Here is a 24831-nt window from a genome sequence, read left to right as displayed (position 1 = left end):
ATTCCGTGGCTGAAAAAATAATCAATAACAAATCTCTAATAAGGTTATTCGTGGAATGAAATCGATTCATAGGTAAAGAAGCCTTCCTTTTGTGGGTTTTAAGCCCGACGAGTTTCATTTCATTTGAGACGTGAAAACATCGTGGAAATATAGAGATAAAACGAATGTTATTTGTATCTGCATCACTTGGGTTTTAAAGTGGCTTCATCAGCCTAGAGATCAAATATATAATGTGGAGTGTTTTCGCCGCATGCCTGTTCGTGCGATATCATGATCGATATTTCTATCTATCTATCTATCTATTGCCAGACGCATCAATCCCGTCTGGGGTGGCCACAAACAAATCGCCTCCACGTCGTCCTGTCCCCCGCCATTTCACTGCCCTGCTCCCACATCCACCTCTCTCATATACCTCTCCACCCCATCCCTCCATCTCATCCTCGGCCTCCCCCTCCCTCTTCCCCCCTCCACCTCACTCACATACACTCTCTGCGTCAGTCTTTCACCCTCCATCCTCTCCACATGGCCAAACCACCTCAGTGTGTTCCTCATAACGCTTCCTATCACATCCACATCCACACCACAACGCTCCTTTACATCCTCATTTCTCAGCCTGTCTCTCCATATGACTCCACAGGCTCCTCTTAAATAACTCATTTCCACTGCTCTCACCCTTGACTTGTGTCCTTCCAACAACGTCCAAGCTTCACTTCCATACGTTAGAGTTGATATCACATTATTGTCATGTAGTAACTTTTTCACTTGCATGCTCACTTCCCTGTTTCTTATCACTGCTTTCAAAGAACCAGCAACCTTTCTTCCCTGCTGTACCCTTTCAAGCACTTCACCCTCCAAACCTCCATCCTAACTCATCACACTACCCAAGTACTTAAACGTACTCACATATTCCAATTCCTCATCATCCAACCTCGCTGTACATTCACTGACTTCACCTCTCTCAAAGACCATCACTTTTCCTTACATTCATTTTTAGATTCAGTTTCTCGCACTTCCCAAACACACACATCAAGCCTTGCAGCTCCCCTTCGTCTTCACTCAACAACACAGTATCATCTGCAAACAACAGTGCAGGGAGTTTCCAAACACTATCCTCTCTCACCAGGGCCACTCCAACATCCACTACCCTACCTTGTACCTCTTTTATTATCCCATCCATGAGCAGATTGAAGAACCATGGAGACATGGCACATCCCTGTTTCAACCCAACCTCCAAAATACACACGCACTGCAGCCTTAGCACTATTATACATATTCTTCACAGCATTCAACAACTTTCCATCAAATACTTTCCACAATCCTTGTCTATCCACCCTGTTATATACTTTCTCCAAATCCATGAAAGCCGCATACAACTTCTTTCCCTTCTCTAGAAACTTTTCGACTAAAGATCTAAGAATGAATATCTGATCTACACAACCTCTTCCCTTCTTAAAGCCTCCCTGTTCTTCTTCAACTAATTCCTCTGTTCTTTCTCTAACTCTGTCAATAAGTATCCTACCATACACTTTTCCTATTATACTAAGAAGACAAAAGTCTCTATCATTACCACACACTTCTTTTTCCACTTTTCCTTTGTACAAGGGAATAATTATACCTGACTTCCAATCCTCCGGGACTCTACCTTCCTGCCAGGCCAATCTGGACATCTTCCACATCCATTCTATTATTATCTCTCCCCCATGCTTCAGCATTTCACCACACACTCCATCAATTCCTGTGGCTTTCCCCATTTTGATTTTCTTCATTGCTTCCACAACTTCTATCCTACTGATTTTTTCCTGTCTTCTCACCTCCCTCCTTCTCCCAGCCATTCCCCAGCCACTTATACTCGCATTACTTACATCCTGTATGTTCAATAATTCCTTAAAGTGTTTTCTCCATCTGCTCACTTTTTCTCCTTTCTCCACTAGTAAAATACCATTTTTATCTTTCACTCCCCTGCTAACCTCACTTCCACCCTGTCTTACTCTCTTCATCTCTTTCCAGAACATCTTCTTACAGTCCCTCCACTTTACACTCAAATTCCTTCCAAATTCCTCGTAAACTCTCTTCTTACTGTTACAAATCTTTTCACCTCTTTCTTTCTACATATAACTCTCTCTTCCACCTCTCAACTACTTCCACGCCCCTACTTCTCATCCATTCATTGTATGCTTTCTTCTTTTGTGCCACAGCCTGTCTCACCTCTTCAGTCCACCACGCTGTTCCTCGCACACCCCTCCGTCTTCTCTTCCTCCCACACACCACATCACATGCTGCACATATTACTTCTGTAAATATCCTGCACACACCATCCAAGTCCCCCATTTGCTCCAATTCATATTTGCCCAATCGTTCCTCCACTTGTCTCTTATACTCTGCCTTTTTCTCATCCTCTTGTAACCTTTCCACTCTCCTTGCAACTACTTCCACGATATTTACTAAGGTAAAAGTTCTGCGATTATCAGTAAGTCGTTAACAAGAAAACCGCTTATACACATGGTCGTACTAAATAAATAACCGGACAGAGATGCACAATTTATAAACATCATTGGTTCCTAATTGATTTTTTTTCCTTCATGATTGGTCAGAAAAAAAAAAAAAATTTCAGAAAGGTAAACCTGAAATGTTGTGTTTCACAAGTTGTTAACTGGATTTCTTATAAAGGGTGAGTTGTATTGGTGTTTTTTAGCCTTGACCACGGATAGAAGGTAATGTTAATGGTGAAGTAGTAACGGTTGGTATTAATCACTTTAGGTGTAGTTCGAAACTATTTTACCTGAGTGATACAAGGATAAAGAAATTTTGGGCGAAATCAATATATATGGAACAATTAAAATTTTCAAAAATGATTGGGAAACACCCCTAATTATTACTAGACTCAGAAGACTTTTCTAAGTTTGGGAAGAATAACTAAAAATATATAATAAGAGAGCTCGCATCTGAGGTGATTAAGAACACGAGTGTTAATTGATGTGAACGCAACCCGAGCAAGCGATAAACTTCAAATGAGAATTCTATTTTATTAGCAGTAAAAGCACTGTGCAACCAGTATACCAAAAACAAGATATAAAATTACATTGTATAACTTTATTCCTTTAAAAAAAATTTCATGTTGACGGAACACTGAATGAACTGTATTAATGTCGTTTGGTGAGGGTTCGCATTTTTACGTTAGAAAGAGGGTAATTTGAGTGATGCTGACAACCGAATAATTGATGCAGAAAATTCTAAGTATCCATGAATCCTACAAAAATTGCACGCTCAAGGAGCACTGAATGAACTGTTCATCGATTGTTTCAAGTTTTACGTTAGGATGAGCTATATTTAAGGCTAAAAGCATAATTTTGAACAAAGCACGTGCTGGAACTTCAACAAATGTGCTCTAATACCCTCAGTGTTATGTAAAATTCCTGCAACATTTCCGAGTTAGAATACTCTGTGTCGGAGAAAATAATCAATAACAAATCTGAATGACGTAATACGTAGAATGAAATCGACTCAGAGGTAAAGTGTACCTTTTCAGAATTATAGCGCAAAGAGTTTCATTTCGAGACGAAAACATCGAGGAAATATAAAGATAAAATTAACGTTATATTCATCTGCATCACTTCGGCTTTAAAATGGATTCGCATGCCTGATGATTAAATATATAATGTAGAATATTTTCGCCGCAAACCGATTCGTGCGATATCATGATCGATATTTACTAAGGTAAAACCACTGCGAAAGGCAATGAATCGTTAACCGTACCAAGATATACAATTTATAAACATCGTTGGTTCCATAATTTAGGCAGATTTTTTTGGTCGTCAAAAAAAAAAAAAAAAAAAAAAATGCCGGAGCATACATCAGAAATGTTTCACAAGTCTAGATTAACTGGATTTTTAATTTTAGGTGTATATTTCCGTTTTCATAGCCCTGACTTCACTCATAAAAGGTAATGCCAAAGGTGAACTAGTTACGGCTGAAAGCATTCACTTCAAGGGTAGTTCCAAACTATTTTATTGGAGTAACAGCTGCATAAACGTATTTTTGGGCGAAATCGATGAATATGAAACTTCAATATACTCAAAAATGACCGGGAAACACCTATAATTTTACAAAACTCAGAAGACTTTTCTAAGGGTGAGAACAATGCCATGTTGGAAACATATAACAAATCACCGACTTACACGTAAAGAGAGCTGGATTCTGAGGTGATTAAGAAAACTGAATTCCAATTGATGTGAGGGCCACCCAAACAAGAGAGTTCAAATGAGTATTCTTTTTCTGTCTGCAATAAAAGCACTTGAAAATAACATCGAGCATCCTGAAATAGTGATTAAAATAATATATATTTGCATATTATGTAGGTTCATGTTACACCATAAGCCACACTGCCTTAGGTAAAATGTCTGATAACTGATGCCTAGAGAGAAGGAATATTGATTAGGTTTTGACTAACCTATGTATTAATATGAGAATGTACAACAACCATCGGAATAGCGAGATATATAATTAATTACATTATTCCTCATCTCCAAAAATCTCAAGTTGAAGCAACATTGAATGAAATATATTAATGTCGTCTGGTGATGGTTTTGATTTTTACGTTAGAAAGAGGGTCATTTGAGTAATGCTGACAACCGCATAATTGAGGGAGAAATTACTAAATAAAAAAAAATTGCAGGTAAAAGGAGCATTGAATGCATTGTTTATTGATGGTTTTAATTTTTATGTTAGGATGACGGTTATTTGAGTAGGGTTAAAAGCATAATTTTGGGTGAAACAAAAAAATGCAACTTCCACAAATGTGCTCAAAAATAGCTGAGAAACTCCCCCAGCAGTATTTCAAATAAAAAAAAAAAATTCTGAGGTTCAGAAAATTCCGTGGCGGAAAAAATAATAAATCTGAATGAGGTAATACGTAGGATGAAATCGATTCACAGGTGAAGACTACCTGAGACGTGAAAACATCGTGGAACTATAGAGATAAAACGAATGTTATTTGTATAGGCATCACTTGGGCTATAAAGTGGCTTCATCAACCTGATGATACAATATATTACGTGGAATGTTTTCGAAGCATGCCTGTTCGTCCGATATCATTATCGATATTTACTAAGGTAAAACCACTCCGAAAGTCAATAAATCGTTAACGTTAGGAAGACGGTCATTTGAGTGATGCCGAAAACCACATAAATGAGAACGAAAACTCTAAATATGGATTAAAGGTAAAAAAATCAAGGATGTCAGGAGAAAATTTGCATCTTTCCTTAAGGAAAATGATTGAGTGATGCTGAAAACAGCATAATTGAAGGAGAAAACACTAAATATAAATGACAGCTACAATAAAAGCATGTTGAAGGACACTAAATGAACTGTATTAATGTTGTCTTAAGATTCTCTGAATTTTTACGTTAGAAAGTGGGTCATTCTTGTAATGCTAAGAACAACTTAATTGAAGTCGAAACAATTAAAAATGCAACTTTCTCACATGTACTTAAATATATCAGGGAAACTGCCAGTTGTATCTAAACATCCAAAAATATTTCTGAGGGTCAGAAAATTCCGTGGCCGAGAAAATAATAATTAACAAATATGAGTTAGGTAATACGTAGAATGAAATCGATTCATAAGTGATGTGAACGTTTTGAGGGTTTTAAGCCCGATGAATTTCATTTCATGAGATGTGAAAACATCGTGGAATATAGAGATAAAACGGATGTTATTTGAATCTACATTACTTGGGCTTTAAAGTGGCTTCATCAGCCTAATGATCAAATTTATAATGTGGAATATTCTCGCCTCATGCCTGTTCGTTAGATATCATGATCGATATTTACTCCGAAAGGAAATAAATCGTTAACAAGAAAACCGCTTACATTCATAGCCGTACTAAATACATAACCGAACCGGGATATACTGTACAATTAATAAACATCCTTGGTTCCTTTTTTTTTTTTTTTCCGTTCGTGATGGGTAAGCCAAAAAAATAAAGAATTCTGGAGGGTAGACCTGAAATGTTTTTTACAAGTTGAGGTTAACTGGATTTCAAGTTTCCTATGAGTGTATTGTGAGAAGACTAACATATAGAAAACATAAAAAAAGAATCGATTTACACGTAAAGAGAGTTGACATATGGGGTGATTAAGTTTCAATTGATGTGGGCAACACAAGCAACCGAAAAATTTCAAATGAGTATTGCAGTAAAAGCATTTTAAAATTACATCAAGCATCCTGACATAGAGCCATATATATATATATATATATATATATATATATATATATATATATATATATATATATATATATATATATATATATATATATATATATATATATGTAGCTTCGTGTTACACCATAATCCACACTCCGTTACCTTGTATAACTTTATTATTCATCTGCAAAAAAATCATGTTTTACGAACACTGAACAGACTGTATTAATTTCGTCTGGTGATGGATTAGATTTTTACTTTATATAGAGGGTCATTTGAGTGATGTTGAAAACCGCATATTTCAGGGCGAAAATACTAAATATGGATGACCTACAAAAATTGCATGTTGAAGGAGCACTGAGTGAACTGTTAATTGATTGTTTTAATTTTTACGATATGAGAGTTATTTGAGTCCTTTAAAATAGCTGAGAAATACCGCCAGTTGTACCTGAAATCCAAAAAACATTTCTCAGGGTCGCAAATTTCTTCGAGGGAAAAAAAAATCAATAAAAAATCTGAATGAGGAATATGTAGAATGAAACAGATTCACACGCAAAGAAGTGTACCTTTCGAGGCTTATAAGACCGACAAGTTTCATTTCATTTGAGACGTGAAAACATCGTGGAAATATAGAGATAAAACGAATGTTATTTGTATCTGCATCACTTGGGTTTTAAAGTGGCTTCATCAGCCTAGAGATCAAATATATAATGTGGAGTGTTTTCGCCGCATGCCTGTTCGTGCGATATCATGATCGATATTTCTATCTATCTATCTATCTATTGCCAGACGCATCAATCCCGTCTGGGGTGGCCACAAACAAATCGCCTCCACGTCGTCCTGTCCCCCGCCATTTCACTGCCCTGCTCCCACACCCCCCTCTCTCATATACCTTTCCACCCCATCCCTCCATCTCATCCTCGGCCTCCCCCTCCCTCTTCCCCCCTCCACCTCACTCACATACACTCTCTGCGTCAGTCTTTCACCCTCCATCCTCTCCACATGGCTAAACCACCTCAGTGTGTTCCTCATAACGCTTCCTATCACATCCACATCCACACCACAACGCTCCTTTACATCCTCATTTCTCAGCCTGTCTCTCCATATGACTCCACAGGCTCCTCTTAAATAACTCATTTCCACTGCTCTCACTCTTGACTTGTGTCCTTCCAACAACGTCCAAGCTTCACTTCCATACGTTAGAGTTGGTATCACAATATTGTCATGTAGTAACTTTTTCACTTGCATGCTCACTTCCCTGTTTCTTATCACTGCTTTCAAAGAACCAGCAACCTTTCTTCCCTGCTGTACCCTTTCAAGCACTTCATCCAAACATCCATCCATACTCATCACACTACCCAAGTACTTAAACGTACTCACATATTCCAATTCCTCACCATCCAACCTCGCTGTACATTCACTGACTTCACCTCTCTCAAAGACCATCACTTTACTCTTCCCTACATTCACCTTTCGATTTCGTTTCTTATACACTCTCCCAAACTCATTCACAAAGCCTTGCAGCTACCCTTCGTCTTCACTCAACAACACAGTATCATCTGGAAACAACAGTACAGGGAGTTTCCAAACACTCACCAGGGCCACTGCAACATCCACTACCCTATCTTGTACCTCTTTTATTACCGCATCCATGTACAGATTGACCAACCTTGTTGACATGACACATCCCTGTTTCAACCCAACTTTCAAAGAGAAAAATTCACAGTTCACCATCCACACGCACTGCAGCCTTCGCACCATCGTACTTACTCTTCACAGCATTCAACAACTTCCCATTTACTCCATATGTTATTAAAACTTTCCACAATACTTGTCTATCCACCCTGTCATATGCTTTCTCCAAATCCATGAAAGCCGCATACAACTTCTTTCCCTTCTCTAGAAACTTTTCCACTAAAGATCTAAGAATGAATATCTGATCTACACAACCTCTTCCCTTCCTGAAGCCTCCCTGTTCTTCTCCAACTAATTTCTCTGTTCTTTAACTCTGTTAATAAGTATCCTACCATACACTTTTCCTATTATACTAAGAAGACAAATGCCCCTACGATTACCACACACTTCTTTTTCCCCTTTTCCCTTTACAAGGGACTAATTATACCTGACTTTCAATCCTCCGGGACTCTACCTTCCTCCCAGGCCAATCTGCACATCTTCCACATCCATTCAATCTCTCCCTCATGGTTCAGCATTTCACCACACACCATCAATTCCTGGGTCTTTCCCCGAATTAACTTTCTTCATTGCTTCCACAACTTCTATCCTACTGATTTCTTCCTGTCTTCTCACCTCCCTCCTTCTCCCAGCCATTCCGCAGCCACTTATACTCGCATTTCTTCCATCCTCTATGTTCAACAATTCCTTAAAATGTTCTCTCCATATGCTCACTTTTTCTCCCTTATCCGCTAGTAATCTACCATTTTTATCTTTCACTCCCCTGCTAACTTCACTTCCACCCTGTCTTACTCTTTTCACCTCTTTCTAGAACATTTTCTTACAGTCCCTCCACTTTACACTCAAATTCCTTCCAAATTCCTCATCTACTCTCTTCTTTCTCTTACTAATCTTTTCACCTTTTTCTTTCTACGTATAACTCTCTCTTCCGCCTCTCAACTTCTTCCACGCCCCTATTTCTCATCCATTCATTGTATGCTTTCTTCTTTTGTGCCACAGGCTGTTTCACCTCTTCAGTCCACCACGCTGTTCCTCGCACACCCCTCCGTCTTCTCTGTCTTTCACACACCACCTCTCATGCTGCACATATTCTGTAAATATCCTACACACACCTTCCACGTCTCCCATGTGCTCCAATTTATTTGCAAATTATGAAGGTCTGTGATATACCATAAGCCACTCAGGTTAAATGTCTGATAACTGATGCCTCGAGAAAAGGTATATTGATTAGGTTTTGACTAACCTATGTATTTATAAGAGAATGTACAACCACTATCGCAATACCGAAATATATAATTACCTTCTATAACTTTATTCCTCATCTACACAAAATTGCACGATCAAGGAGCACTGAATAAACTGTTAATTGATTGTTATAATTTTTACGTTAGGATGAGCGTTATTTGAGTAAGGCTAAAGACAGCATAATTGTGGACGAGAACACTAAAAATGCAACTTCCACAAATTTGCTCTAAAATGGCTGAGAAACACCCCCAGTGGTAGATAAAAGTCAGAAAACATCTGAGGGACAGAAAATTCCGGTGCAAAAAAAATGTCGGTAACAAATCAGAATGAGGTAATACGTAAGATGAAATCGATTCTAGGGTTTTAAGCTCGAATAGTTTCCATTCATGACACCTGAAAATAACTTTGAAATTTAGAGATAAAACGGATGTTATTTTATCTGCATCACTAGGACTTTAAAATGGCATCCTGAGCAAAGTAATCAAATATAAAAATTGGAATATTTTCTCCGTATGCGGGTTAATGTGATATCATGATCCATATTTAGTAAAGTCACTCCGAAAGGCAATAAATCGTTTACAAGAAAATCGCTAAAATATTGACTATCATATATTCATTATTAGGAAAAACTACAAACATAGCCGTACTGAGATATACAATTTATAAATATTACTTGGATTTAATCAGTTTTATTGTTCATGATGAGTCTAAAAACAATCAGTTGCAGAAGCGTCGACATGATCTGTTGTTTGTCAAGTTGACATTAAATACACTTAAATTTTCCGGTGAGTATTGATTTTTTTTTTTCTAGCCTTGACCTCAAGGATAGAAGGTAGTGCCAAAGGTGAACTAATTATGGGTGATTCTATTCACTTTGAGGGTAGTTCAAAACTATTGTACTGGATTGATGGCTGCAAAAATGTATTTTTTGTCTAAATCGATAGATATCCAACTTCCACAAATGTCTATCTATCTATCTATATACCTAGGCTGCTTCCCCCAAGGAAAGGGAGGTAGCCGAGTCATGACGACACACTCCCCATTTACTCATCCATTCAAACATATTCATTCGCATCTTAGCCCCAGAGGGGAGAAGGGACAGATCCTCACCGCACCACACCGCACAAGGGTCAACTGCGCAGTGCAGTCAGTGACATCCGCAGCAGGGCCCGACAGCAGAACTGGTTTACCCCTGCCACATCATAATAGACCCATCCCCTTACCCGCACCTGACCTGACTAGCTGATAAGACCAAATGCGGGAGAATATCCCCTCAGGGCTGCGTCATCATTTATTCATTCACAATTTCTCTCCATTGATTTCTGTCACGCACAGCCACTCTTCCTTGCTCAAAAGACATCCCCCTCGCATCCAGTGCTCCCTTCACAATGTCCATCCATCCTATTCGTGGTCTCCATCTCTGCCTTACACCTCTCGCATCAGATTGTTATCTTTTTCACCAATCGCTTATTATCCATTCAATCCATATGCCCAAACAATTGCAACACCCTCTGCTCAACTCTACCAGCCATCTCCTGAACAACTCCAGTTCTCCTTCGCACTTCATCATTTCGCACGCGATCCATACGCATCCCTCCACACATACTCCTCAGACACCTCATCTCCATTACATTCAAACCTTTCCTCTCTGCTACGCCCATATTCCATTTTTCAGCCCCATATAACGCAGTCGGTACCACAACACCCTCATACAGAATTCTCTTTACATTCATTCTAAGCGAACGACATCTAAACACCTTTTCATTCCTCCCAGCATCTTACCTACTTCATTCACTCTAAACTTCACTTCTGCATCTATTCTTCCATCCACAGCAACATGTGACCCTATATATTTAAAACTACCTCCTCAAGCAACTCACCAATCAGAACTATAATCATCCTCCTACCATCTAGCAACCTTGTACACTTCATCACTTTACCCTTATTCTCATTTACTTTCAAATTCCTCATCACAAACCCTTCCAAACTTCTCTACCAACTGTCTCAATCTTCTGAATCAGCCACAAGAGCAGTATCATCTGCAAACAGCAGCTGCTTCAGATTCCACTCTCCACCATCAATATTCACCAGACTCAGACCTCCACCTAAAACTATTGCATTCACCTCCCTTACAACACCATCCATTTAAATATTAAACAACCAAGGAGACACCACACATCCCTGTCGCAGCCCCACTCTCACGGAAAACCAATCGCTCACAGCATTTCCCACTCTTACGTTCTACTATTTACATATAAACTTTTCATCCCTTTTAGTAACCTAGCATCAAGTCCATACAATCTTAAAACCGTCCACAAACCCTCCCTATCAATTCTATCATACGCTTTCTCTAAATCCATGAATCCCCAAAACATATCCTTGAATTTCGCTAAATACTTTTCACACGTCGCACAGCGAACACATGATCCACGCATCCCCTCCCTCTCACAAAGCCACACTGCCCATCACCAATCACTCCCTCTGTACCCTAACTCTCATAACATTACCATACACCTTACCTACAACAGACTTATACCCCTAAAGCTAGTACAGTCACGCATACTAATTTCTGCTCATGGGTTACCCCTTCCTTCCCCCCTTTACCCTGGACAGAGGGAAGGGGGGAATCGCGAACAAGTCTACCGCGCCTTATGCCCCCCAACTCCCCCACCCTCCACCTCCAGCTGCAAGTTTTCTCATGTCCTGTAAACATGACTAAACTGTCGTCGCACAGGCTTTCAACGGCCAAGATTTGGACTATATTCACCATTATTGTAATCCAATGTCGTCCGCTGCACAATTCTGGGTTCCAGTGCTTACCTTTTCACTTCCCCCAGCTGTCTCTCTCTCTCTCTCTCTCTGAATTTACTTTTCCCACTATATAAATTTATATAACTCTCTTTGCTTCTCTCCCCCTCTCCCCCTTCTCTCTCGTTCTTTGTCTTAAGTCTTCTCCGCCTCTCACCCCTCCCCTCCCCCCACCTTAGGCCTGATCAGCAGTCAGTTATACCGTCACCGCTCCTTCGTATATCGTGTGCAGGCAACATTCATCACACACAGGTCAGATGTATGGAAAGCTATTATATATATATATATATATATATATATATATATATAAATATATATATATATATATATATATATATATATATATATATATATATATATATATATATATATATATAATTCTATTTCTCATTATGTGCCAAGATCAAATAGAGAACACCAGACCAATATTCGTAATTTTTGTTAGAGTGACCGTTCCACTTGACATAGCTGGGTAGCTGGGCTTATAAACTGCACATACACACACACACACACACACACACACACACACACACACACACACACACACACACACACACGACTTAAATTTTGCACTGAGCGTGGCGACTACAAATATAGTCATTCTAACAACTGGATCTGCTGGCTCCAAACCTTCCCTGTCCCAGTCAAACTCCTCATTCAATAACCGGTTATTGAATGAGGAGTTTGACTGGGACAGGGAAGGTTTGCAGCCAGCAGATCCAGTTGTTAGAATGACTATATTTGTAGTCGCCACGCTGTCAGTGCAAATTTCAAGTCGTGTGTGTGTGTAATTCACCGAGTCGGTCAGGATCACTTGATGGTGGTGATCGTCAGCTTTTACCCTCCTGGAAGGGATCTGAGAGCTCATATAGTCCGATCTAAGGGCAAGACCTTCACACACTCACACACCCGTCCCCTTGCTCAAGGGGGACAATATCCACCCACTTCGTCAGTGAAACTATTCGCAACCTGAGCGAGGCGCGAACTCCCGTCCACCAGTTCGCAAGCGAGAGCGTTACCACTGCACCAGCGAGCGGTGTGTGTGTGTGTGTGTGTGCAGTTTATAAGCCCAGCTACCCAGCTATGTCAAGTGGAACGGTCACTCTAATAAAAATTACGAATATTGGTCTGGTGTTCTCTATTTGATCTTGGCACACAATGAGAAATACAATTTTATATATATATATATATATATATATATATATATATATATATATATATATATATATATATATATATATATATATATATATATATATATATATATAGCTTTCCATACATCTGACCTAAGTGTGTGTGATGAATGTTGCCTGCACACGATATACGAAGGAGCGGTGACGGTATAACTGACTGCTGATCAGGCCTAAGGAGGGGGGAGGGGAGGGGTGAGAGGCGGGGAAGACTTAAGACAAAGAACGAGAGAGAAGGGGGAGAGGGGGAGAGAAGCGAAGAGAAAGTTATATAATTTTATAAAGAAAGAGTGAGTGGGAAATTAAATTCAGAGAGAGAGAGAGAGAGAAAGAGAGAGAGAGCTGGGGGAAGTGAAAAGGTAACCACTGGAACCCAGAATTGTGCAGCGGACGACACTGGATTACAATGATGGTGAATATTTTCAATTTAAGAATGCAGTTCAATACTGTAATAATTTATTCTAAAAATATAGTCCAAATCTTGGCCGTTGAAAGCGTGTGCGACGACAGTTTAGTCATGTTTACAGGACATGAGAAAATTTGCGTCTAATCAGTAATTGGCAGCTGGAGGTGGAGGGTGGGGGAGTTGGGGGCAGAAGGCGGGGTAGACTTGTTCGCGATTCCCCCCTTCCCTCTGTCCAGGTTAGTGGAGGGAAGGAAGGGGTAACCCCTGAGCAGAAATTAGTACGCGTGACTGTACATTCATACTAATCATCCTTCCCATTATACAATGGCACTACTCAAGCACTTGGCTAGTTAATTGGCACCATCCCTTTCACAAAGCACACATTCAACAGTCTTACTAACCAGTCAACAATAGTCACTCCACCACCCATCAGGCATTCCACAGCACACCCATCCATACCTGCAGTTTTCCCTGTTTTCATCTCCTTTACTGCCTTCTCCACTTCCTCCTTCGTGATCAAAGAGTCATTCAATTCTCCCAACACATTTATTCATTGCACCCTTCCATCCGCCACAATCTCAGCCACCCTTTCCTCTTCTACATTTAACAGTCTTTCAAAATTGCCCATCTCTTCCTTACTGCATCCATCTCATCCTTCCATCCTCTGCTTTTACTCGCTCTTCCTTTCACACCCTTTTAAACTCCTTCCAGAACATTTTCTTAATCTGTTGATAATTCTCTGTCAGCCGCCTACCCCACCTCTCATCTGCTGCCACTTTAGCATCATGCACAGCCCTTCTCCCCTTATTCCTCTTTTCTTTATACCTCCCATATAACACATCATTCCTCTGCTGCCACATTTCATATGCACGTCTCTTCTCAGCCACAGCCATACATACTTCCTCGCACCACCATTCACTTCCTTTTCTAACACCACCACCCACACGTTTCAACACACACTTCTCCTGTATGTCACACCACAGCACTCGTAAACAACTGCCATTCCTCCTCCACACTGCTATTTTCCTGATCTTTCACTGCGTTCTGCTCATATTTCATTTTCTGCTGATACTCTATCATTTTCTCTCTTTATCCAACTCACTTTCAAAACCTCCCTGCCACACCTAACCCTCCTAGCTCTCACCCATCTCTTACCTACTCTTAACTTTCCCTCCACCAGGTAGTGGCCAGACATACCTCCAGAACTCTCAGAACTCTCACATCCAACAATCTTCCTATTATATTTCTAGATACAACCACACAGTCCATCAATGCTTTATCCACAACCATTCCACCCTCCTGTCTCACCCATGTATACTTATAAATATCTTTCTTCTCAAAGAGCTTATTTCCAATCACCATCTCTCGCTCAACACATCCCTATCATTCATTCCCCATTTTCATTTCTTCCAGGCACACCATGCATACCAACTACACCTTTAACTGCTACATTTCCCACTAGCGTTCAGATCTCCCATCATTACCACATTCACATTCGCTCCAAAACTCTGCAGACACTCATCAACATCATTCCAGAAAGACTTCCTCTCTTCTTCATCCCTTTCACTACCAGGCCCATATGCACTCGTGTTCAAACTTCGCTCTCACCCACATCAGTCTCGATGACACCTCTATCCATTCAATCACACACTACTGTATTTCGGACTCACTAACAAGGTCACACCTTTTGCCCTTCCTCTATCAACACCTGAATCTTCCATTCACACTTCCAAACGTAGACACCCCTTTCATATTCGTTTCACTCAAAACTAACACATCCAACTTCTCACATTCTCCCAATCTCCTTCCTTTTAGCCTCAATCGTACTACATCCACGCACATTCATAGACCCAGTCTTCTGGGTACGGGGATAACTCAATCCCCCATCCTTTCTCTGGCCTGTCTCTTTTTAGGAACTAAAAAATAGAGGAGGTGGTCCCTTGTCATTTCACCCCGCCCCTTTTATTCGCCTTTTACGACATGCAGGGAATACGGTGGCAGTATTCTTCCTAACAACCTGGCCGCAGAGTAGTAGTACCACATCACAGTGCGGCCAGATTGTGTCCCCCCCGTCACAAATGTACCAAAAAACAAGGAAACACACCTAATTATTATGAAAACTCGGGAGATATTTCTGAGGGTGAGAAAAATCACGTTTTGGGAACATATAACAAGACGGATTGAAACGTAAAGAAAGCAGGCATCTGAAGTGTTTAAGAACAATAGGTTTCAATTGATTTGGCGGCCACCCAAACAAGAGAAAAACTCAAAAGTATTCTTTTTTATCTTCAGTAGAAACACTTTAAAATTACACCGTCTCCTGACCTAATGTAAAAAAGGGAAAAAATAAAAAGAAAAGAAAAGAATATTTGGACATTACGACGGTTCATGTTACACCATAAGGCACATTTCCTTAGGTAAAATATCTCAAAGCAAATACCTAGTGAAAAGGAATGTTGATCAGATTTTGAGTCTCACATATGCATTTATACGAGAAAGTACAAAGATTATCGCAATACCGAGATATATAATTAATTATTATTTACACCTTTATTCCTTATCTCAGTAGATGTTTAGTACATGACAGCTACAAAAAATCCAGGTTGAAGGAACACCGAATGAACTGAATTAATGTCGTCTGGAGACTTTCGTTTCTTAAGTTAGGAAGAGAATCATGTGAGTGGTGCTGGAAACCTCATAATTGATAGCGAGAACACTAAGTATGGATTAAAGGAACAATAAATGTGGGTTAAAATAACACTGAACTAACTGTGTTAATGTGGAGATTTTTTGCATTTTTAGTTTAGGAAATTAGTTAATGCTGAAATCCGCATAATTGAGGGGGAAAACATTAAATATGTATGACGGCTACACGAAACGAATGTTGAAGGAACTCGAACTGTATTAATGTTGTCTGGAGATTGGTTGAATTTATACATTAGGAGAAAGTCATTTGTGTAATGCTAAAAACGGCATAATTGAAGGCGAAAACACTAAAAATGCAACTTTCTCACATGTACAGTCACTCATAAAAGAAAAGACCCCCCCTGCGTTTGAGGCAATATAACTCGGGGTATTCAGGGTTGGTAACAGTGTATTTGACGTCAGCCATATGGGGGGATGAGGAGGGGTGTTTGAGAGGAGGGCGGAGTTAATCTGCACGAAACACAGCTTCAATCCACAATTCGAGTCAAACATACATTATATCTGACTTGTTATGTTGTCCTTCACACAAAATTAACTTTATGCTACAAGAACAAAGAACTTTCAGGTGATAACAGAATCCCATACCCGAAACCTTTATGCATTAATGCCGCACATGATCCAAATGAAACCCCCGGCCTCAAGGGTTAAATGAATGCCCTCGACATTCTTCGAATGATCTTGGAATTGAACTTCCCCCAAACACAGCTGACGTCATTTACAGTGTTACCAGGACCGATATCATATTGGTTGAAAGGTGTCTTGGCCGGGGGGGTCGTTTCTTTTATGAGTGACTGTACTCTAAATTATCTGGGAAACACTCCCAGTGGTATCTAAAAATCCAAAAACATTTCTGAGGGTCAGAAACCCGAGGTGGAACAAATCTGAATCAGGTAATACGTAGGATGAAATCGATTCACAGGTACCTTTTGAGGGTTTTAAGTCCGAAGAGTTTCATATCATTTCAGACGTGAAAACATAGTGGAAATATGAAGATAAAACGGATGTTATTTGTATCTGCATCACTTGGGCTTTAAAGTGGCTCCATCAGCCTAGTGATCAAATATATAATGTGCAATATTTTCGCCGCATGCCTGTTCGTGAATATCATTATGGATATTTACTAAGATAGAACCAATCCGATAGGCAATAAATCGTTAACAAGAAGACTGCTTATATACATAGCCCCACTAAATACATAACCGTACCTACATATACAATTTATAAACATTGTTGATTCCAAGTTTAAGCAGTTTTATAGTTGATGGGTCAAAAAAAAAAAAAAAAAAAAAAAGTTTACAGGTGCGTAGACCTGAAATATGTTTGAGGTTAACTGGATTTCTAAGTTCCTGAGAGTTTATTGGCTTTTATTTAGCCTTGACTTCATGGATAGAAGGTAGTGCCAAAGGTGAACTAGTTTCGGCTGAAAGCATTCACTTTAAGGGTAGTTCAAAACTATTTTACCGGAGTGATAGCCCCATAAAGGTATTTTTGGGCGAAATAGATAAATATGTAACAAATACACTCAAAAATGTTTTGGAAACCTCTAATTATTACCAAAACTCACAAGACTTTTCTCAGGGTTAGAAGGATAACATTCAGGAAACATATAACAAGACATCGATTAACACTTACAGAGAACTGGCATCTAAAGTGATTTAGAACAAAGAGTTTCAATTGATGTGAGAACCACCCAAGCAAGCGAGAAACTTCAAATTAGTATCTTTTTTTTATCTCCAGTAAAAGCAATTTAAAATTACATCGAGCCTCCTGACTGAAAAAATATATATATTTGCATATTATGGTTCGTGTTACACCATAAGCCACACTCCCTTAGGTTAAAATTCTGATAACTGATGTTTCGAGAAAAGGTATATTGATTAGGTTTTGATTAACCTAGGTATTTAAATGAGAATGTACAACCACTATCGGAATATCGAGATAAATAATTATTTACCTTGTATACCTTTATTCCTCATCTACAAATATTCAGGTTAAGGAACACTGAATGATCTGTATTAATGTCGTGTGGTGTGGTTTTGATTTTTGAGTTAGAAACAGGGTCATTTGCGTGATGCTGAAAACCTCATAACTGAGAGCCATAATTCTAAGTACACCTACAAAAAATTCACGTTTAAGGAGCACTGAATCAACTGTTAATTAATGGTTTTAATTTTGACGTTGGAAAGAGCGTTATTTAAGGCGAAACAATAAAAATGCAACTTCCACAAGTGTCCTCTAAAATAGCTGAGAAACACCCCTAGTCGTATCTAAAACTCTAAAAATATCTTCAAGGGTTAGAGAATTCAGTGGAGAAAAAAAAAATCAATAACAAATCTGAATTATATAATATGGAATGAAATTGATTCACCGGTAAAGAAATCTACCTTTTGAGGGTTTTAAGCCCGAAGAATTTCATTTCATTTGAGACAATACAACTGGGAAATATAGAGATAAAACGGATGTTGTTTTCATCTGCATCACTAGGGCTTTAAAGTGGCTTCATCAGCCTAGTGATCAAATATAATATATGGAATATATTCACTGCATGCCGGTTCGTGTGATAAACATCGTTAATATGAAAACCGCTTTTATATTATATAGACATTATTAGAAAAAAAAAAATAAATACATTGCCGGACTGCGATATACAATTTATATACATTACTTGGTTCCTAATTTAAGCAGTTTTATTGTTCATGATGGGTTGCAGAAGCGTAGACCTGATCTGTTGTGTCTACCATGTTGACATTAAATGGATTTAGAATTTCCGATGTCTATTGACTTCTATTTTTAGCTTTGACTTCACGGAAGTTTGATTATATTCACTTCGAGAGTAGTTCAAAACTATTTTACTTGAGAGATGGCTGCATAAACGTATTTTGGGGCGAAATCGATAAATATGCAACTTCCACAAATGTTTTAAAAAAGGATTTGGAACACCCCTAATTACCAAAGTAAAAAACATTTCAGAGTGAGAAGAATCACATTTAGGAAACATATAACAAGACATTGACACGTAAGGAGAGCTGGCATCTGAGGTCATGATGAACAATGAGTATCAATTGATTTGAGGGCCACCCAAGCAATCAAGAAGCTTCAAATGAGCATTCTTTTTAATCTGCAGTAAAGGCACTATAAAATTACATCAAGCTTCCAGACTCAAAGTAAAAAAATATATATATTTGCATACTATGAAGGATCGTGTTACACCATAAGCCACACTCCCATAGGTTATATGTCTGAAAACTGATACGTCGAGACAAGGAATATTGATTGAGTTTTCACTCTCACCTATGTATCTATACGAGAAAGTACGACCACTATCGAAATACCCAGATATATAATTAGTTACCATTTATAATTTTAATCTTCATCTCGATTGGCATATGCAGTTTGAAAGAACACTGAATGAACTGTGTTAATGTCGTCTGGAGATTTTTTGGACTTTTATGTTAGGAAATTGGTCATTTGAATGATGCTGAAAACTGGATAATTGAGGGAGAGAACATTAAATAGGCACGACAGATACAAAAAATGTAGACTGAAGGACCACTGAGTGAACTGTATTTATGTTGTCTGGAGATAGTTTGAATTTTTGTTAGGAAGAGTCATTTGCTTAATGCCAAAAACAGCATAATTGTAGGCGAAAACACAAAAAATGCAACTTCCACATTTGTACCCTAAATTAGGTGGGAAAAACTCCCAGTGCTATCTAAAATACGGAAAAAATTTCTGAGAGAAAACTCCGATGCAGAAGAAAAAACAATAACAAATCTGAATGATGTAATACGTAGGATGAAATCGATTCACAGGTAAGGAATTCTGCCATTCAATGGTTTTAAGCTCGATGAGATTCCATTCATGAGAGACGTGAAAACTTGGAAAATCAGAGATAAAACGGATGTTATTAAATCTGCATCACTAGGGTTTTAAAATGGCATACTGAGGTTAGTGATCAAATATAATATATGGAGTATTTTCTCCATATGCCTGTTAGTGTGATATCATGATCCATATTCAGTAAGGTAAAACCACTCCGAAAAGCAAAAAATCGTTTACTGGAAATTCACTTATATATTGATTATTAGGAAAAACTAAATACAGAAGCGGGACTGAGATATTAAATTAATACACGTTACTTGGTTCCCCATATACGCACTTTTATTGTTCATGATAGGTCTGAAAAAATCAGGTTTCACAAGAGTCGACATGATCTGTTGTGTTTGTCATGTTGACATTAAATGGATTTAGAATTTCCGGTGAGTCTATTGGCTTTTTTTTCTTTTAGGCTTGACATCATGGATAGAAGGTAGTGCCAAATGTCAACTAATTACGGGGGATTTTATTCACATTGAGGGTAGTTAAAAACTATTGTACTGAAATGATGGCTGCATAAATGTATTTTTGGGCGAAATCGTAAAAAATACAACTTCCACAAATGTACAGAAAAAAAAAAACTAATTATTATGAAAACAGAAAATATATCTGAGGATGAGAAAAATCACAATTTGGGAACATATAACAAGACATGGACTGACACGTAAACAGAGCAGGCATCTAAGGTGTTTAAGAACAATAGGATTTAATTGATGTGGGGGCCACCCAAACAAGCGAAAAACTCAAATGGTTATTTGAATGATGCTTAAAACCACATAATTCAGGGAGACATTAAATATTAGACAGTTACAAAAATTGCATGTTGAAGGAACTCTAAATGGAATGTGTTAATGTTGTCTGGAGATTGCTAGAATTTTTAAGTTAGGAAGAGGGTCATTTGTGTAATGTTAAAAATAGCATAATTCAAAGCAAAAACACGAAAAATGCAACTTTCTCCCATGTACCCTAAATTATCTTGGAAACACTCCCAGTGGTATCTAAAACCAAAAACATCTCTGAGGGTCAGAAATTTTCGTGGTGAAAGAAATAATCACCAACAAATCTGAATGAAGTAATACGTTGGATGAAATCGATTCACAGATAAAGATGTCTACCTTTTGAGGGTTATAAGCACGAAGAGATTCCATTCATTTGAGACATGAAAACATCGTGGAAATATAAAGATAAAACGGATGTTATTTTATCTCCATCACTAGGGCTTTAAAGTGGCTTCATCAACTTAGTGATCAAATATAATATATGAAGCACATTCTCTGCATGCCGGTTCGTGTGAAAAAATGATCGATATTTACTAGGGTAAAACCACTCCGTTTATATGAAAACCGCTTACATATTTTCATATAGACATTATTAGGAAAAACTAAATGCATACAATTTATAGATATAAACAATTTATAAAAATTGCTTGGTTCCCCATACACGCAGTTTTATTATTATTCATGATGGGTCTGAAAAAATCAGGTTCCACAAGAGTCGACAGGATCTGTTGTGTTTGCCATGTTGACATTAAATGGATTTAGAATTTCCGGTGAGTCTATTGACTTTTTTTTTTAGCGTTGACTTGAAGGATAGAAGGTAGTGCCAAAGTTGAACAAATTACTGGTGTTTCTATTCACTTTGAGGGTAATTCAAAACTATTATACTGGAATGCTGGCTCTATTAATGTATTTTTGGGGGAAATCGTTAAATATGTAACTTCCACAAATGCACCAAAAAATGATAAGGAAACACAGCTTATTACAATGATAATTCAGATGTTTCTGTGGGTGAGAAGAATCACATTTTGGGAACATATAACAAGACATGGATTGACACGTAAATAAAGCAGGCATCTGAGGTGTTTAAGAACAATAGGTATCAACTGAAGTGGGGGCCACCGAAAAAAAACTAATTACTACAACTGTTCTTTTTTATCTGCAGTAGAAGCACTTTGAAATTACACCGAGCCTCCTAAAACAATGTAAAAAAAAAAGAAAAAAAATAGTATGTATGTATTTATACGAGATAGTACAACCACTATCGCAATACCGACTTCTATATAATTAACTATATAATTAACTTTGTTCCTTATCTCAGTAGATACTTAGTTTTTGACAGCTACATGAAATGCAGGATGAAGGAACACTGAATCAACTGAATTAATTCGTCTGGAGATTGTTTGGTTTCTTACGTTAGGAAGAGGGTCCGTTGAGTGATGCTGAAAACCACATAATTGAGATCGAAAACACTAAATTTTAAAGGTACAAAAAATGCAAGTTGAAGGACCTGTAAATGAACTGTTTAATGTTGTCTGGAGATTGGTTGAATTTTTACGCTGGAAAGAGTCATTTGTGTATTGAAGGTTAAAACACTAAAAATGCAACTTTCTCACAAGTACTCTAAATTATCTGGGAAACAATCCCAGTGGTATCTAGAATTCCAAAAACATTTATGAGGGTCAGAAAATTCCGTGCCGAAAAAAAATAATAAATCTGAATAAGGAAATATGTAGAATGAAATCGATTCATAGGTGAAGAGGTCCACCTTTTTGAGGGTTTTAAGCCCGGAGTTTCATTTCATTTAAGACATGAAAACATCGTGGCAATATAGAGATAAAACGGATGTTATTTGTATCGGCATCACTTGGGCTTTAAAGTGGCTTCATCAGCCTAGTGATCAAATATATAACATGCAATATTTTCACCGCAGGCCCGTTCGTGTGATATAATTGATATTTACCAAGGTAACACTACGCAGAAGAAAACAGCTTATATATTATTATATGTACATTATTAGGAAAAACTAAATACGTAGCCATACATAGATATACAATCTATAAACATTGTTGGTTCCTAATTTAATTAGTTTTATTGTTAACGATGGAGAAAAAAAATCAGTTTGCAGCAGCGTAGACCTGAAATGTTGTGGTTCAGAAGTTAAGGGTAATTGGATTTCTAATTTCCGGTGTGTGTATTGGCTTTTTTTAACCTTGACTTCACGGATTGACGGTAATGCCAAAGGTGAACTGGTTACGGATGATAGCATTCACTTTAAGGGTATTTCAAAACTATTTTACTGGAGAGATAGCTGCATATACGTACTTTTGGGCGATATCGATAAATAAACAAAAATAAATATACTAAAAAAAGACTGGGAAACACCTCTAATTACTACCAAAACTCAGAAGACTTTTCTCAGGGTTAGAAGAATAACATTTAGGAAACATACAACAAGACATCGATTGACACGTAGGAGAGCTGGCATCTGGGGTGATTAAGAACAATGAGTTTCAATTGATGTGAGGGTCACCCAAGCAAGCCAGAAACTTCAAATGAGTATTCTTTTTTATCTGCAGTAAAAGCGCTTTAAAATTACATCGAGCCTCCTGACTTAAAGTGAGAAAAATATATTTATTTGCATATTATGAAGGTTCGTGTTACACCATAAGCCACACTCCCTTAGGTTAAAATTCTGATAACTGATGCTTCGAGAAAAGATATATTGATTAGGTTTTGACTAACCTATGTGTTTATATGAGAATGTACAACCACTATCGCAATACCGAGATATATAATTAATTACCTTCTATAACTTTATTCCTCATCTACAAAATATTCAGGTTGACGGAACACTGATAGAACTGTATTAATGTCGTCTGGTGATGGTTTGGATTTTCACGATTGAAAGAGGGTCATTTGAGTGATGATGAAAACCGCATCATTTAGGGCAAATATACTAAGTATGCATGGCACCTACAAAATTGCACGATCAAGGAGCACTGAATAAACTGTTAATTGATTGTTATAATTTTTACGTTAGGATGAGCGTTATTTGAGTAAGGCTAAAGACAGCATAATTGTGGACGAGAACACTAAAAATGCAACTTCCACAAATTTGCTCTAAAATGGCTGAGAAACACCCCCAGTTGTGTCTAAAACTCAGAAAACATCTCTGAGGGACAGAAAATTCCGGTGCAAAAAAAATGTCGGTAACAAATCAGAATGAGGTAATCGATTCACAGGTAATGACTTCTGTCATTCTTGGGTTTTAAGCTCGAATAGTTTCCATTCATGACACCTGAAAATAACTTTGAAATTTAGAGATAAAACGGATGTTATTTTATCTGCATCACTAGGACTTTAAAATGGCATCCCGAGCAAAGTAATCAAATATAAAAATTGGAATATTTTCTCCGTATGCGGGTTAATGTGATATCATGATCCATATTTAGTAAAGTCACTCTGAAAGGCAATAAATCGTTTACAAGAAAATCGCTAAAATATTGACTATCATATATTCATGCCAACGGCCATGCCACGTTGAGTACACCGCTTCCCGTCAAATCAGCGAAGTTAAGCAACGTTGGGTCTGGTTAGTACTTGGATGGGTGACCGCCTGGGAACACCAGATTCTGTTGACATAACGTTCTCCCTACGTGTCGTGGGGTTGGTAGAGGATTAGTGCCCCTCCCTGTAAAACAATTAACTCTAAGCCCTTGGTCACCCTGTTTGGGATACATGGCCTCTGGCAATGAATGAATGAATATATTCATCATTAGGAAAAACTACAAACATAGCCGTACTGAGATATACAATTTATAAATATTACTTGGTTCCTAATTTAATCAGTTTTATTGTTCATGATGAGTCTAAAAAAAATCAGTTGCAGAAGACTCGACATGATCTGTTGTGTTTGTCAAATTG

The 24831-nt window shown here is 38.1% G+C and overlaps 1 non-coding gene across 1 annotated transcript; it reads left to right on the top strand.

The window, feature by feature from the left end:
• The first annotated feature begins 24429 nt into the window (after positions 1-24429).
• On the top strand, positions 24430-24548 carry LOC145402407 (5S ribosomal RNA). Its single transcript, XR_013897762.1, has one exon. It is a non-coding gene; the product is annotated as a 5S ribosomal RNA (ribosomal RNA).
• Positions 24549-24831: the final 283 nt, after the last annotated feature.

Source organism: Coenobita brevimanus, chromosome 57 (genome assembly GCF_032717465.1).
Source record: "Coenobita brevimanus isolate Jiangsu-jjx chromosome 57, ASM3271746v2, whole genome shotgun sequence".
NCBI classification, from domain to species: Eukaryota; Metazoa; Arthropoda; class Malacostraca; order Decapoda; family Coenobitidae; genus Coenobita; species Coenobita brevimanus.
This window is presented reverse-complemented; position numbering and strand designations above follow the sequence as displayed.